Genomic DNA, 18228 nt, shown 5'->3' with positions numbered 1-18228 from the left:
TGTTTTATCTTAGTAGTTTTCTTTTCTTGAAACTCTTGGGAAGTTGTGGCCGAATCACTTGTCTTGCATTTGAAAGGTTTTGAACAAGTTTTTAAAAGTGTTTGCTTCACTCCTTTGGAGGAGCTTTGAGTGTAGCCTTGCCTTATTACTTTGGGAGATTGATCTAAACACTTGGGTTACATTTTGGGTTGGAATTGGTCTCGGTTTTCATGTTGTCTAACCCCTAATTCATTTATTTTGTCTTGGCTTTGAGTGTTTTGTTGTAGGAATCATGGCAAGTTCATCAAATGCACCTACTCTAAACAAAAACAATACATTGATGAGATTACTTCGGGATTTGGAGTTCTCTAGGAAGGAGTCCTTTGAACAATTGAGAAAAGAAAAGGAGCAAAGTGACATAAGAATCCAAGAGCACATTCAAAGGCGTGAAGCTAAAGAGCAAGAAAGAGAGGCTAGGAAAAGAGGGCATTCTAGGCGCAACCCATCATAAGAGAAGCAAACTCCAAAGATTCCTAAGTTCTATGGTGGAAGTGATCCAAAAATCTTCCTTGATTGGGAAGCTAAAATTGATCAAATTTTCAATGAAAATCATGTAAAGGATCAAGCACAAGTTGATCTAGTAGTTTTAGGATTTTTGGAGTATGCCAATACTTGGTGGCATAAAGTTTGTAAGAATTATGACCAAGGGCCACCCGCGGCTTCTTGGATGGACATTAAAACTCTTATGCGCGCTAGATTTGTTCCTCCCTCCTATAGGAAGGAACTTCTTTTGAAGCTCCAAAGGCTTCACCAAGGTCCTATGAGTGTGAGTGAGTACTTTAAAGAATTAGAGTCTCAAATGCGTAGGGTTGAAATAAAAGAAACTAACAAAGAGAAAATAAAAAGATTTGTGAGTGGTCTTAGGAGAGACATACAAGACCAAGTAGAGTTGTATGAGTACTTCACTCTTGAAAATGTTTTCACACTTGCCCTTGGGATTGAAATTCAATTGAAAAGAAAAAGAAGGGCAAGGAAGAGTTACTCACCCAACCACTACTTTAGTCACTCATGGAAGGGAAAGGATAAAAAGAAACATGATAAGTTCCCTTCTAACTCTCATCAAGAACCACCAAGTAAAAGTAAGTCACCAAGTGATCACATTCACCATTCCACTTCTCAAAGATCAAGTTTCATTAAATGTTTTAAATGTTTGGGTTATAATCACATTGCTTTAAATTGCCCAACCAAAAGGACCATGATCTTAAAGAAGAGTAATGATGTTGAAAGTGAACACTCATCTCCCTATTCTCTTTCAAAAGAATCTTCTTCCTCTAGTAAAACTAATTTTTTTGAGAAAGACCCTATGTTATAAAGGCGCGTGATAGGTCAAGATCAAAGTGAGCTTGAGCCAACTCAAAGAGAAAACATTTTTCAATCTAGATGCAAAATTAACAAATGGGTTTGCTCTCTAATTATTGATGGAGGAAGTAGTACCAATGTAGCTAGCACAAGGTTGGTGGAAAAGCTTAGCTTAGAGACCATTCCTCACGCTAAACCCTATAAGCTTGCTTGGATAAGTAAAGAGGGAGAAATAGATGTCAATAAACAAGTCCTAATTAACTTCTCTATAGGAAACTACAAAGATGAGGTACTATGTGATGTTGTTCCCATGGAAGTCACACATATCTTACTAGGTAGGCCATGGCAATTTGATAAACAAACTTTACATGATGGTCATACCAACCAATACATTTTCTTCATAAATGGGAAAAAGACCACTATACAACCTCTATCACCTCAAAAAGTTAATAAGGATAGAAATATAATAAGAAAAGATAAAAATGAAAAAAAGAAAAGGGGCAAGCTTTCACTAAGGTGTTACTTGCCTACAAAAAAATTCTTCCAAAGCAAGATGTGCATCACCCTTCCTTCTCTTCCCAAGCCAAAAAGGAAGGCCCAAAGCACAAGCAAGAGAGGAAGAGTACTCTAGAAAATAAAGATGGCCTAACCAAAGCTAAGGGTAATATCCTTAGAAAGGATGGAACAAGAGCTTAAAAAAGGGAAGCGCAAATCCTCCCCCAAATCAAGTCAAGCTCCATCTACAAAGGCTTAACGAATTTGTGGTCAAATTCTCTCCAACAAGGGGAGGATGATGAAGGATTGACCCCAACCAAGGAAGGAGGCACATGCTTAAGAAGACTAAGCATGTTTAGAAAGGAAGTTCACTAATCCTTCATCCCTTTCATTTGTATTTGTCATTTTTGATTCCCAAAGTTGACTTAGTTGAATCAACTTTAGTTGACTTGTTAACCTTTGACTAGGTTTGACTTGTTGACTATAGTTGACTTGACTTAAGCCAACATGCTAATCTATGTTTATTTTCTTTGTAGGTTAATTAGGAGTAAGAAAGCAATGTTAGGTGGTGCATGGTGATTGGGGAGCATAAAAGATATGGAGGAGAGAGTAAAGCAAATGCATAAAGCATAAAGTAAAAGGCATGAAGCAAGTGTACCTATGTACCTTGTGTCTCCTTTGTTTTTAGCACACTTTGGCCACTTTTTCGAGACATATGAGACACATTCTTTGTCTCCTTTTGTGCTAGAACGAAATTAGCCTTGCACACACCATAGTTAGGTCTTTTATCTCTCATTTTTGTAACCTTATTTGACCTAGTTTCTAGAAGCTAGGGTTAGGTTTTTGTAGAGATATCCTTAGGAATCTTTTATTTGCTTAGAGGCCCCTAAACTCTTCTATATAAGGGGTGCTCCTAGACATGTAAAAGGGTTGAACATTTTGAAGTAAAAACACTCTTGTGTCTCAACCATTTGTGAGAGTTTCCTCCCTAGGGAGTGAATACTTTTAAGCCTTATCTTGCATAGCAAGTGGCGGCACACATCCACTCATCTTCAAGGTTGTCATGGCTTCTAGCCTAGCCTTATAGTGGTGTGCTTCTCACATTTTTACCATTTCTTTCCTTTCCATTTTATGTTTTCTTCTTCCTTTAATTGTTGTTGGTTTTATATGGTTCATGTGCTTTCCATTTCCTTTTTGTTTTGAATCAATCCATCATCTTCTTCTCTTGAGCTTTGTGAAAGGAACCTTCACATCTAGATAGCTTTCTATCTTAATGTCCAGTGGGGATTTCACTTAGCTTTCTTAATCAACTCACACCATATTCAATAATCCTAAAAAGGAACAAGATAATCCTTCATCATTTGGTATCTAGAGCTTTGTTTGTCTTTGAATATAGTGTTTTCATGTTCTAACCTTGTCTTGTGTAGCTATCTTTTAATGGTTCACATAAAAACAATGTTGGCAGAAACTGTTCATGATTTTAAAAGATTAAACTGCACCTAATCAGTGGTCCAAAAATTACGTTCTTGATGTCCAAAGAAAGCTCTGTTAGTCTAGTTTTTAACAAAAAAAGAATCAATGCATTTGGAGTTCTGTGGAGAGAGTTATGATTGAAATAGTAAGCAAAGGTCAGAGCTGCTGAGATCACCACGAATCAACGTTTTTCAGGTTATGTTGGGCAGTTTTGGCTACTGTTTTTGTTACTCTTCTTACTCCTAAATGTTGTTGGATAACATGTCTTTGTGTGCTTAATCATTGACCTTCATTTCCAAAAGTTTAAATGCATGATAGCTACATGTTTGAGTCTTTAAATGTGCCTAACTTTTGCTTGAGTCATATGTCATATGTTAGCTTGAAGTTTTCTTATTCTTGTTTTCCAAGTATTTGAATCTTGCTTTCACTTTATGTCTTGCTTGATGTATGCTCCATGAAATTGATTTTGGCCTAAAACTTGAGGAACTAAGTGTCCAAGCCACCTAAAACTCTTTCTCACCATTTTATGAAACTAGTTGTGAAAGAAGAAAAATTTGCACCAATTTTTGACTAAAAACCGAGAGCAACCTTGCTCCTTGGTGAACTAAAAGTGTGTTTTTCACTAGGTGTTATGCTACTAGTTTTCATGCTTGAGAATTGGGTGATATTGGCTAATTAGTTCCATGCTTTAACTTGGTTATGATCTTTCTTGGTGTATGAATGATTTAAGACTTGAAGATGCTTGTTAAGTGCTTTCCATAGAGTCTTTAAAATGTGCTTTTCTTGTTTTAGTCTTGTTAAAAGTTTTGTCTCAAACTTTTGTTCTTTAGAGTTTAGCTTTCCTTGTTTTTGTGCTTTTCTTGCTTGTCACTAGGTGTTCTTTGTTTTATCTTAGTAGTTTTCTTTTCTTGAAACTCTTGGGAAGTTGTGGCCGAATCACTTGTCTTGCATTTGAAAGGTTTTGAACAAGTTTTTAAAAGTGTTTGCTTCACTCCTTTGGAGGAGCTTTGAGTGTAGCCTTGCCTTATTACTTTGGGAGATTGATCTAAACACTTGGGTTACATTTTGGGTTGGAATTGGTCTCGGTTTTCATGTTGTCTAACCCCTAATTCATTTATTTTGTCTTGGCTTTGAGTGTTTTGTTGTAGGAATCATGGCAAGTTCATCAAATGCACCTACTCTAAACAAAAACAATACATTGATGAGATTACTTCGGGATTTGGAGTTCTCTAGGAAGGAGTCCTTTGAACAATTGAGAAAAGAAAAGGAGCAAAGTGACATAAGAATCCAAGAGCACATTCAAAGGCGTGAAGCTAAAGAGCAAGAAAGAGAGGCTAGGAAAAGAGGGCATTCTAGGCGCAACCCATCATAAGAGAAGCAAACTCCAAAGATTCCTAAGTTCTATGGTGGAAGTGATCCAAAAATCTTCCTTGATTGGGAAGCTAAAATTGATCAAATTTTCAATGAAAATCATGTAAAGGATCAAGCACAAGTTGATCTAGTAGTTTTAGGATTTTTGGAGTATGCCAATACTTGGTGGCATAAAGTTTGTAAGAATTATGACCAAGGGCCACCCGCGGCTTCTTGGATGGACATTAAAACTCTTATGCGCGCTAGATTTGTTCCTCCCTCCTATAGGAAGGAACTTCTTTTGAAGCTCCAAAGGCTTCACCAAGGTCCTATGAGTGTGAGTGAGTACTTTAAAGAATTAGAGTCTCAAATGCGTAGGGTTGAAATAAAAGAAACTAACAAAGAGAAAATAAAAAGATTTGTGAGTGGTCTTAGGAGAGACATACAAGACCAAGTAGAGTTGTATGAGTACTTCACTCTTGAAAATGTTTTCACACTTGCCCTTGGGATTGAAATTCAATTGAAAAGAAAAAGAAGGGCAAGGAAGAGTTACTCACCCAACCACTACTTTAGTCACTCATGGAAGGGAAAGGATAAAAAGAAACATGATAAGTTCCCTTCTAACTCTCATCAAGAACCACCAAGTAAAAGTAAGTCACCAAGTGATCACATTCACCATTCCACTTCTCAAAGATCAAGTTTCATTAAATGTTTTAAATGTTTGGGTTATAATCACATTGCTTTAAATTGCCCAACCAAAAGGACCATGATCTTAAAGAAGAGTAATGATGTTGAAAGTGAACACTCATCTCCCTATTCTCTTTCAAAAGAATCTTCTTCCTCTAGTAAAACTAATTTTTTTGAGAAAGACCCTATGTTATAAAGGCGCGTGATAGGTCAAGATCAAAGTGAGCTTGAGCCAACTCAAAGAGAAAACATTTTTCAATCTAGATGCAAAATTAACAAATGGGTTTGCTCTCTAATTATTGATGGAGGAAGTAGTACCAATGTAGCTAGCACAAGGTTGGTGGAAAAGCTTAGCTTAGAGACCATTCCTCACGCTAAACCCTATAAGCTTGCTTGGATAAGTAAAGAGGGAGAAATAGATGTCAATAAACAAGTCCTAATTAACTTCTCTATAGGAAACTACAAAGATAAGGTACTATGTGATGTTGTTCCCATGGAAGTCACACATATCTTACTAGGTAGGCCATGGCAATTTGATAAACAAACTTTACATGATGGTCATACCAACCAATACATTTTCTTCATAAATGGGAAAAAGACCACTATACAACCTCTATCACCTCAAAAAGTTAATAAGGATAGAAATATAATAAGAAAAGATAAAAATGAAAAAGAAAAGGGGCAAGCTTTCACTAAGGTGTTACTTGCCTACAAAAAAATTCTTCCAAAGCAAGATGTGCATCACCCTTCCTTCTCTTCCCAAGCCAAAAAGGAAGGCCCAAAGCACAAGCAAGAGAGGAAGAGTACTCTAGAAAATAAAGATGGCCTAACCAAAGCTAAGGGTAATATCCTTAGAAAGGATGGAACAAGAGCTTAAAAAAGGGAAGCGCAAATCCTCCCCCAAATCAAGTCAAGCTCCATCTACAAAGGCTTAACGAATTTGTGGTCAAATTCTCTCCAACAAGGGGAGGATGATGAAGGATTGACCCCAACCAAGGAAGGAGGCACATGCTTAAGAAGACTAAGCATGTTTAGAAAGGAAGTTCACTAATCCTTCATCCCTTTCATTTGTATTTGTCATTTTTGATTCCCAAAGTTGACTTAGTTGAATCAACTTTAGTTGACTTGTTAACCTTTGACTAGGTTTGACTTGTTGACTATAGTTGACTTGACTTAAGCCAACATGCTAATCTATGTTTATTTTCTTTGTAGGTTAATTAGGAGTAAGAAAGCAATGTTAGGTGGTGCATGGTGATTGGGGAGCATAAAAGATATGGAGGAGAGAGTAAAGCAAATGCATAAAGCATAAAGTAAAAGGCATGAAGCAAGTGTACCTATGTACCTTGTGTCTCCTTTGTTTTTAGCACACTTTGGCCACTTTTTCGAGACATATGAGACACATTCTTTGTCTCCTTTTGTGCTAGAACGAAATTAGCCTTGCACACACCATAGTTAGGTCTTTTATCTCTCATTTTTGTAACCTTATTTGACCTAGTTTCTAGAAGCTAGGGTTAGGTTTTTGTAGAGATATCCTTAGGAATCTTTTATTTGCTTAGAGGCCCCTAAACTCTTCTATATAAGGGGTGCTCCTAGACATGTAAAAGGGTTGAACATTTTGAAGTAAAAACACTCTTGTGTCTCAACCATTTGTGAGAGTTTCCTCCCTAGGGAGTGAATACTTTTAAGCCTTATCTTGCATAGCAAGTGGCGGCACACATCCACTCATCTTCAAGGTTGTCATGGCTTCTAGCCTAGCCTTATAGTGGTGTGCTTCTCACATTTTTACCATTTCTTTCCTTTCCATTTTATGTTTTCTTCTTCCTTTAATTGTTGTTGGTTTTATATGGTTCATGTGCTTTCCATTTCCTTTTTGTTTTGAATCAATCCATCATCTTCTTCTCTTGAGCTTTGTGAAAGGAACCTTCACATCTAGATAGCTTTCTATCTTAATGTCCAGTGGGGATTTCACTTAGCTTTCTTAATCAACTCACACCATATTCAATAATCCTAAAAAGGAACAAGATAATCCTTCATCATTTGGTATCTAGAGCTTTGTTTGTCTTTGAATATAGTGTTTTCATGTTCTAACCTTGTCTTGTGTAGCTATCTTTTAATGGTTCACATAAAAACAATGTTGGCAGAAACTGTTCATGATTTTAAAAGATTAAACTGCACCTAATCAGTGGTCCAAAAATTACGTTCTTGATGTCCAAAGAAAGCTCTGTTAGTCTAGTTTTTAACAAAAAAAGAATCAATGCATTTGGAGTTCTGTGGAGAGAGTTATGATTGAAATAGTAAGCAAAGGTCAGAGCTGCTGAGATCACCACGAATCAACGTTTTTCAGGTTATGTTGGGCAGTTTTGGCTACTGTTTTTGTTACTCTTCTTACTCCTAAATGTTGTTGGATAACATGTCTTTGTGTGCTTAATCATTGACCTTCATTTCCAAAAGTTTAAATGCATGATAGCTACATGTTTGAGTCTTTAAATGTGCCTAACTTTTGCTTGAGTCATATGTCATATGTTAGCTTGAAGTTTTCTTATTCTTGTTTTCCAAGTATTTGAATCTTGCTTTCACTTTATGTCTTGCTTGATGTATGCTCCATGAAATTGATTTTGGCCTAAAACTTGAGGAACTAAGTGTCCAAGCCACCTAAAACTCTTTCTCACCATTTTATGAAACTAGTTGTGAAAGAAGAAAAATTTGCACCAATTTTTGACTAAAAACCGAGAGCAACCTTGCTCCTTGGTGAACTAAAAGTGTGTTTTTCACTAGGTGTTATGCTACTAGTTTTCATGCTTGAGAATTGGGTGATATTGGCTAATTAGTTCCATGCTTTAACTTGGTTATGATCTTTCTTGGTGTATGAATGATTTAAGACTTGAAGATGCTTGTTAAGTGCTTTCCATAGAGTCTTTAAAATGTGCTTTTCTTGTTTTAGTCTTGTTAAAAGTTTTGTCTCAAACTTTTGTTCTTTAGAGTTTAGCTTTCCTTGTTTTTGTGCTTTTCTTGCTTGTCACTAGGTGTTCTTTGTTTTATCTTAGTAGTTTTCTTTTCTTGAAACTCTTGGGAAGTTGTGGCCGAATCACTTGTCTTGCATTTGAAAGGTTTTGAACAAGTTTTTAAAAGTGTTTGCTTCACTCCTTTGGAGGAGCTTTGAGTGTAGCCTTGCCTTATTACTTTGGGAGATTGATCTAAACACTTGGGTTACATTTTGGGTTGGAATTGGTCTCGGTTTTCATGTTGTCTAACCCCTAATTCATTTATTTTGTCTTGGCTTTGAGTGTTTTGTTGTAGGAATCATGGCAAGTTCATCAAATGCACCTACTCTAAACAAAAACAATACATTGATGAGATTACTTCGGGATTTGGAGTTCTCTAGGAAGGAGTCCTTTGAACAATTGAGAAAAGAAAAGGAGCAAAGTGACATAAGAATCCAAGAGCACATTCAAAGGCGTGAAGCTAAAGAGCAAGAAAGAGAGGCTAGGAAAAGAGGGCATTCTAGGCGCAACCCATCATAAGAGAAGCAAACTCCAAAGATTCCTAAGTTCTATGGTGGAAGTGATCCAAAAATCTTCCTTGATTGGGAAGCTAAAATTGATCAAATTTTCAATGAAAATCATGTAAAGGATCAAGCACAAGTTGATCTAGTAGTTTTAGGATTTTTGGAGTATGCCAATACTTGGTGGCATAAAGTTTGTAAGAATTATGACCAAGGGCCACCCGCGGCTTCTTGGATGGACATTAAAACTCTTATGCGCGCTAGATTTGTTCCTCCCTCCTATAGGAAGGAACTTCTTTTGAAGCTCCAAAGGCTTCACCAAGGTCCTATGAGTGTGAGTGAGTACTTTAAAGAATTAGAGTCTCAAATGCGTAGGGTTGAAATAAAAGAAACTAACAAAGAGAAAATAAAAAGATTTGTGAGTGGTCTTAGGAGAGACATACAAGACCAAGTAGAGTTGTATGAGTACTTCACTCTTGAAAATGTTTTCACACTTGCCCTTGGGATTGAAATTCAATTGAAAAGAAAAAGAAGGGCAAGGAAGAGTTACTCACCCAACCACTACTTTAGTCACTCATGGAAGGGAAAGGATAAAAAGAAACATGATAAGTTCCCTTCTAACTCTCATCAAGAACCACCAAGTAAAAGTAAGTCACCAAGTGATCACATTCACCATTCCACTTCTCAAAGATCAAGTTTCATTAAATGTTTTAAATGTTTGGGTTATAATCACATTGCTTTAAATTGCCCAACCAAAAGGACCATGATCTTAAAGAAGAGTAATGATGTTGAAAGTGAACACTCATCTCCCTATTCTCTTTCAAAAGAATCTTCTTCCTCTAGTAAAACTAATTTTTTTGAGAAAGACCCTATGTTATAAAGGCGCGTGATAGGTCAAGATCAAAGTGAGCTTGAGCCAACTCAAAGAGAAAACATTTTTCAATCTAGATGCAAAATTAACAAATGGGTTTGCTCTCTAATTATTGATGGAGGAAGTAGTACCAATGTAGCTAGCACAAGGTTGGTGGAAAAGCTTAGCTTAGAGACCATTCCTCACGCTAAACCCTATAAGCTTGCTTGGATAAGTAAAGAGGGAGAAATAGATGTCAATAAACAAGTCCTAATTAACTTCTCTATAGGAAACTACAAAGATAAGGTACTATGTGATGTTGTTCCCATGGAAGTCACACATATCTTACTAGGTAGGCCATGGCAATTTGATAAACAAACTTTACATGATGGTCATACCAACCAATACATTTTCTTCATAAATGGGAAAAAGACCACTATACAACCTCTATCACCTCAAAAAGTTAATAAGGATAGAAATATAATAAGAAAAGATAAAAATGAAAAAGAAAAGGGGCAAGCTTTCACTAAGGTGTTACTTGCCTACAAAAAAATTCTTCCAAAGCAAGATGTGCATCACCCTTCCTTCTCTTCCCAAGCCAAAAAGGAAGGCCCAAAGCACAAGCAAGAGAGGAAGAGTACTCTAGAAAATAAAGATGGCCTAACCAAAGCTAAGGGTAATATCCTTAGAAAGGATGGAACAAGAGCTTAAAAAAGGGAAGCGCAAATCCTCCCCCAAATCAAGTCAAGCTCCATCTACAAAGGCTTAACGAATTTGTGGTCAAATTCTCTCCAACAAGGGGAGGATGATGAAGGATTGACCCCAACCAAGGAAGGAGGCACATGCTTAAGAAGACTAAGCATGTTTAGAAAGGAAGTTCACTAATCCTTCATCCCTTTCATTTGTATTTGTCATTTTTGATTCCCAAAGTTGACTTAGTTGAATCAACTTTAGTTGACTTGTTAACCTTTGACTAGGTTTGACTTGTTGACTATAGTTGACTTGACTTAAGCCAACATGCTAATCTATGTTTATTTTCTTTGTAGGTTAATTAGGAGTAAGAAAGCAATGTTAGGTGGTGCATGGTGATTGGGGAGCATAAAAGATATGGAGGAGAGAGTAAAGCAAATGCATAAAGCATAAAGTAAAAGGCATGAAGCAAGTGTACCTATGTACCTTGTGTCTCCTTTGTTTTTAGCACACTTTGGCCACTTTTTCGAGACATATGAGACACATTCTTTGTCTCCTTTTGTGCTAGAACGAAATTAGCCTTGCACACACCATAGTTAGGTCTTTTATCTCTCATTTTTGTAACCTTATTTGACCTAGTTTCTAGAAGCTAGGGTTAGGTTTTTGTAGAGATATCCTTAGGAATCTTTTATTTGCTTAGAGGCCCCTAAACTCTTCTATATAAGGGGTGCTCCTAGACATGTAAAAGGGTTGAACATTTTGAAGTAAAAACACTCTTGTGTCTCAACCATTTGTGAGAGTTTCCTCCCTAGGGAGTGAATACTTTTAAGCCTTATCTTGCATAGCAAGTGGCGGCACACATCCACTCATCTTCAAGGTTGTCATGGCTTCTAGCCTAGCCTTATAGTGGTGTGCTTCTCACATTTTTACCATTTCTTTCCTTTCCATTTTATGTTTTCTTCTTCCTTTAATTGTTGTTGGTTTTATATGGTTCATGTGCTTTCCATTTCCTTTTTGTTTTGAATCAATCCATCATCTTCTTCTCTTGAGCTTTGTGAAAGGAACCTTCACATCTAGATAGCTTTCTATCTTAATGTCCAGTGGGGATTTCACTTAGCTTTCTTAATCAACTCACACCATATTCAATAATCCTAAAAAGGAACAAGATAATCCTTCATCAAAAAGGTGGGGCCTAGCGCCCAAGAGTGAGGAAGGTGGCGCCTGGCGGGACTATACTACCGTTGGGCAGTTCCTGCTTTGTGAAAAATACGAAAAATAGCGTTTTTCGTGAATCAGAGTGCCACGCATCACTGGTATGGTGCCTAGCGGTAACCAACGTGTCGCTAGGCGGTTACTGCTGTTCCAAGAACACCAACATTCTTCTTTGCACCTACGAACCTCAACCCATTCACACAACTCTGAGTTCAACCAATTTATGACTCTATAAGATACGATTTCATCTTTTAGGATTACAAGTCATTCCCTAACACTTCCCATACCTGAATTCATTCACATTTTCCATTTAGATTAGTGTCGTTTTCGAAATCCCCAATTCATCAACCCTAAGGTAACCTTCATGCAATTTTCATCTCAATTAAACTCCAATTCCACGAATTTCCAATGAAATACGATGCTTAATCATTCATAAAGATTAGAACGTGATTTCTCCCCGATCAGAAACCTCCCAGAACCTAAGAAACATCAAAATCGAGCCAAAAGTGGCTTGTGTCACCTGGCGGGTATTCATCACCGCCAGGCCCTTCATAAAACCCAGAAAACTGGGTACACTAACATGCGTCGCCTGGCAGTTAAGCTCGTGCCGCCAGGCGGTTCTGTCTCTAAAACCCCCATTACCCAGAAACAGGATGAGTCGCCTAGCGGTGATTCATCACCCGCCAGGCGATTTCTGGAAAATTATAGAAAACACGAAAATACATGAAATAGTAGAGTACATGCATTCAAATTCTCATACATTTCATACAGATAACAACACGAAATAAAAGGTTCAGTTCTAGGTCCGCTAACCTGGATAATTCTTGCTCACTTGGAAGAATTAGTACTTCTCTTGTGCCACCACTAGTCCAGCCTTGGACTTCCCTCAATGCACTTCATGCTATGCTAAATTCCCCTCAAAATCACCTTCAGACTCTCTCCCTCACTGCCAAATTCGTGTGCCCTTTTTGCTCCATCACTTTTTCTCTCTTTCTTCTCCAAAAAACAACTTAATTAGACCATTAACTAAGCCTTAATGCTTGTTAATGAGATGAAAACGAAAATGGCTTTCAAGGTGGAGTTAATGGCCATTCAAAGACCATTAGTGGCCTCCCCAACCCCCTAGGCTGCCCATCTTGCAGCTAGGGTTTCTCTCCCCTTTCATATTCTTGCCAAAAGAAAATTTGGCAAAAAGAAAGTTTAATTCATTCTTAGAAAGGTTTGAACCCACAACCATTCAATCACAAGGTAAATGCACAACCAATTCAACCAATTCATGTTTCGTGATAATTCTTATAATTTTAGGATTACATTATCACTAATCACATCCAAACATAACATTCAAAATAATGCACTTATTAAAATAACACAGAATTTAGCACATATAGGACTTGAACCCAAGTCCTATCACAACAACCAACTACTCTCAATCAGTTGAGTTAGTACTTTTCCACGTCATAATAATTTGCATTAAAAAATGCCATAAGGGCTCATACTACCCGCATTTATTAAATAATTATTTATTTAATTATTTAAATTTTTTGGGTCTTACAGCCTTTCTTGCTACAGTTGTTGCACCGACGATAGCCCTCCATGCGCGGGCAGGCGCTCCTCAGATGAGGGCTTCCACATATGTAACACTGCCCCTGACCCTGCTAGGGAGGAAAGCTCCTAGGCCCCTGAGACTGATGGTGAGATCTGTCATAAGGCTTCTTCCTCTCCTCGTGCCTCGGCTTGGACCCAAATGGTCCACCTATCATTTGTTGTTGTGGGAGGCGCTGACCTTCTACTTCCTGCTTCATCTTCTCCATTACTCTGGCCTTCTCCACTAGGGCGGCAAAATCCTTAATGGATAATGGGGCCACCGTCAATCTGATATCACCACGGAGGCCATTCTCAAATTTCTGACATCTCTATTCTTCATCAAGTGGCAAAGTGTAGAAGCGACTGAGGTGTTTGAACTTTTCACCATACTCAGCTACAGACTTCCCTCCCTGAGTGAGCTCGAGGAACTCCACCTCTTTGGCATATCTGACACTATCAGGAAAGTACTCGGAGAGGAATTTCCCCCTGAAGGCCTTCCAAGTAACTCGTTCATCTATTTCTTCCATCATGGACTTCATACTAATCCACCAATTTTTCGTCTCTCCTGTGACCATATACATTGTGAACACTAGCCTGTTCTCTACAAGGCACATCTTCGCATCAAAGATGCGCTCCAAATCCTTCAGCCACTGGTCTGCTGCATCAGGGCTAGTCTTCCCATTGAATTTCACTGGGTGGTGCTTCAAAAAGTCTTCCAAGCTCCACTCCCTAACTGTAGGTCGTGGCTCATGACCAAAGGTAGGAGCAGCCATTTTGTTCTCCTCCAGCTGGCGGAGGGCCTCCATATGCTGCCGGTGAGCATCCTCAGCAACCACTCTTGCAGCCTCCATCTGCTGCATCACTAACTGTTGTTGTTCTAGCGATACTGCTTGTCGCTGCATTGATACCTCATGTTGTTTCATCATGGCTGTACTTTGTTGCGTCATAGCAGCTACCATCGCTTCTATAGCTCTGGCGATATCTGGTACATCATCCTGAGAAGACCGAGAGTTCCTGTGAGGAGGTGCCATGATTCACTGGCACACAGGAAATCACTTGTCAGATGATGAGATAGAAAACTTGACTAAAGACACTAGAAAGACGCTACGAAAGCTAAGCGGACACCCAAGTCCACAGACCTAAGGAATGACCGCTCTGATACCATAAATGTAACGTCCCATTTAATAAATAAACTTACTTAAATGACACGTCACACAATATAATAAACTCACTCCTTAAAGATATCCAAGAGTTATAAAAGGGAAAATCCTAAAGCACACCACGATGCCAATACAAGACAAGGTACACGGTCTAATGTAACCAGAAATACAACACTAATAAATAAAATACATGGGCCATAGCCCTAGCAATAGACACAAAGAGCAAGGCCCAAGTCCAGTCGACAAAGCAGCGAAACCTTCATCACCCTGATGACCACAGGTAGTTCTCGCATCTGTTCACATCAACAAGTTGATGATCATTGCAAAAAGAGAAGAACCACACATATAGAACACACAACAAACAAACAGAAGGGTAAGCTAGAGTAAAAACAGTTTATCAAGCAGTCACATGCTATTACACAATCCAAACAGTATTTATCAACCAATCATGTTATGACTTCTCAAGCAATACACTAAACTCAGACTCGACTCATCTGAATTACATATAATCTAGTCGGATTCAGCGAATGCTTACACTTATGATGGATTATCCTGCTCACCCCCGAGCTGCTCACCCTTGAGCTAAGAGTTACAAGTGTTACAAGTGTTACAATGTTTCAATCCCCCACATACAAGGTTAGTCCTTAATGAGTTTCAGGCCTTCTGCTACTCTCACCACAAGAGTCAGTTCGCTCTATGTGAGACTAACTGACTCCTTAGAGCATCAGGATGTAACCTTACCTTGAATCCTTACCAAATTATATAGATGGGGCACCACCATGGACTCCCACTAATAGGGGCCATGGAATTACGTCCCGACCACTGAAGCACGACCCTGAAATCTCACCTAGAGATTTCAAGGAATTACATACAGACCACATACCAATCATATTCTGACAAACAAGTAATATTTATCATGCATTTACATCTCATGTCAACCTTTATAACCAACCCCTTTTATATTCCAGGTCAAACCATACCAACTCATCATCCTCCATCCATGAATAGGAAATTTTATCTCATATCATTACTAAGCCACTTTTATAACCAACCATTTCATGTTCATTACATGCCAAGAATTTATCGAACTTTATCATTCACAATTCATACACCCTCCCAATCATGCATATTCATTCACCTCATGCCATCATATAATAACACAATTAAATGCATGCCAAGCATCCAAGAATAGGGAAAAACATCAAACCGGGACGCACTCTCGCCCATCTCCTCGCTCAAGCTGAAGGGTCTCGCTCAGGCAAAAGGGTCCCTCGCTCAAGCGAGAGGGTCTCTCACTCAGGCGGGCTCCCTTCGCCTAGGCGAGAGCTCGACATACAAGTACAGTGGCTTATGCGCATTCTCGCTTAGGCGAGACTCTCCTCGCCTGAGCGAGACGCTCGCTCGCTCAAAAACAGAGTTGGTCGCCTGAGTGACCACTCGCATGAAATAACCTGGGCAAGCCTCTGTTAATCTTGCCTAGGCGAGGCAGGCTCGCTTGGGCAAGAAAACCAATGCTCACCATTGTTCTCTCGTGTAACAGCCACCCACACACACCCAAACAGTTCAAACAGACATTTTCAACCATTCATATTCCCACACAGTTCATTCGATCATCAAATACTCATAAAATAAACAAATTTCACAGAACACATAGTAGGGTCTAGCTTCCCTTACCTAGACAATGCTAGACGAAAACCTCGACACCCAAACTGTGGAGTACAAGTAGCTCTAGGAACAGATTCAAAGCTGGAGAATAATGAGCAGAAGTGGGTTTATTACGGAACCCTAACAATGAATACGAAACTAAACCATCATACACTATGAGTTGAAGAGCACTTACGTGAGCAGAAACGAGATCGAGCTAAACTGGGATCTGATTAACCATCGAAACCCTAATAGAGGAATAGATGGTAGTAGCTCTAAGGTAAGGGGGTCTGTTTTACGAAAATGAGCAGTATGGTTAGGGTTAGGGCATATTAGGTCTGAATTCCCCTTTTTGGGTCAACTCTTAGGCCTAATAGATTGGGCAGCCCTTAAAATAAAAGAAAAGAGAAATAATGGGCCTTACATATAACATCAATATTAATTAATTTTGACATTGACATATTTTTAAAATATGTTTGCAGAAAAGTAGTCTCATTTCTTTATGTAGACAGTGATTGAAAATGACAGTTTCATAATTAAAATTTTAATTTTTTTTAATATTGTAATCAATTACTCAAGTGTTAAACGCCATGATCTTCTTGATATAGGGAGTCCTCCAAAAGAATAGTTTCATAATTTAAGTCTTTTACTTATTTATTTTACAAACTTCATTTATTTATTTATTAATTATTATTGTATTAAATGTAAAGTAATCATTCTTTCTGTATTTCTAAACCACTTTTTAAAAATTTTAAATGAATATTAATATAATTGAAATACTAACAAATGGTGCACACATATCTATTCAATTTATTCAATGAATTAGTTGGATTTTCTCATTGAGTCTTTTGGATTTAGAGTGTAGGGAGTGACTATGTCGTTACTTCAACATCTCAAAATGTCATTTTTTTTTGTATATTTACCATTAATTTTTTAATTGATTTATCTATTTATTGGTTATTTATTATTTATATTTATATTTATATTTATTTGTAATCATTGTTTCAAATTTTTGAAAAACTTTTTAGATTACAAATCTTCACTTCATTATTCAATCACATAGGAAGATTGTATGTTTATTTTAAATTTTAAATTTTAAATATTTACTTTATGTTTTAAATAAATAAGATAATTTAAATAATAATAAATCATATATATATATATATATATATATATATATATATATATATTAAATGTAATATTACCTACAACATATAAATTTCTAAACTTGCACATCATAAAAGTTGTCATTTATGGATTTCAATATCAATATTAAAATTATATCCAAAATCAAAATCAAAATAAGAATCATATACAAAATTAGAATTATATTAAATTTTAAATATTCAAATATGAACAACATTCACACATGTAAAAAATAAAAATTATAAAGTTTTAAACTTTTAAAGATATGAAAATACTTACCATTTCAATTTCAATCCTATTTCAAGATTAAGATATTTGAAATTAGAAATATATATAATAATAAAGTGAGTTTTAAATTTGAAATTTCAAAAAGCTATAAAAATATTTTACTTAAGTTTGAATTTGAAATTCAAAATTCAAAGAAAAATGTAAAAAAGTTAAGTCTTTTTAATTGATTATTTTAATGCATCTAAACAATTCTCAAATATTTTTGATCTGAGAAAGGTCGGTATTTAAGATATGAACAAAATTTTGTAGATGAAAAAACAATAATGAAAATACGTGAATAATTATAATTAAAAATAAAAATAAATAAATATATGATACAAAATAATAAAAAAATAATATACTATTTGAGAACAATGTCTTAAAAATAAAGAGTTCAAAAACTTTGATGGTTGTTAATAATATAATAATATGTTATAATTCATAATAATACTCAAAAATAATACAATAAGATATATAAGAATTTAAAACATGAATTTGTACTAAAACATGACAACTTTATCGGTAGAATCTATTTTTTATATATTTTTTACATGGTCTATTATTCGTAGTTTTAAATTGTTTACTATTTATAATTTTTTTTTACCATCTAACATTTGTATTTTCAAATAAATTAATAATAATAATATTAAACTTGAATGTTGATTAACTTCTCTCACAATTTTTCATAATAATATTAATATTAATATTTTATTGTTTTACATTTATTTTTAAAATAGAAAGGAACTAATATTAAAATGATCAAAAAATATTAGTAATATGTGGTTCAATATTCACACTTGAAATAAACTTATGTAAATATCCGTAAAAGA

The sequence above is a fragment of the Vigna unguiculata genome, chromosome 9 (genome assembly GCF_004118075.2).
Source record: "Vigna unguiculata cultivar IT97K-499-35 chromosome 9, ASM411807v1, whole genome shotgun sequence".
Taxonomy (NCBI): Eukaryota; Viridiplantae; Streptophyta; class Magnoliopsida; order Fabales; family Fabaceae; genus Vigna; species Vigna unguiculata.
This window is presented reverse-complemented; position numbering follows the sequence as displayed.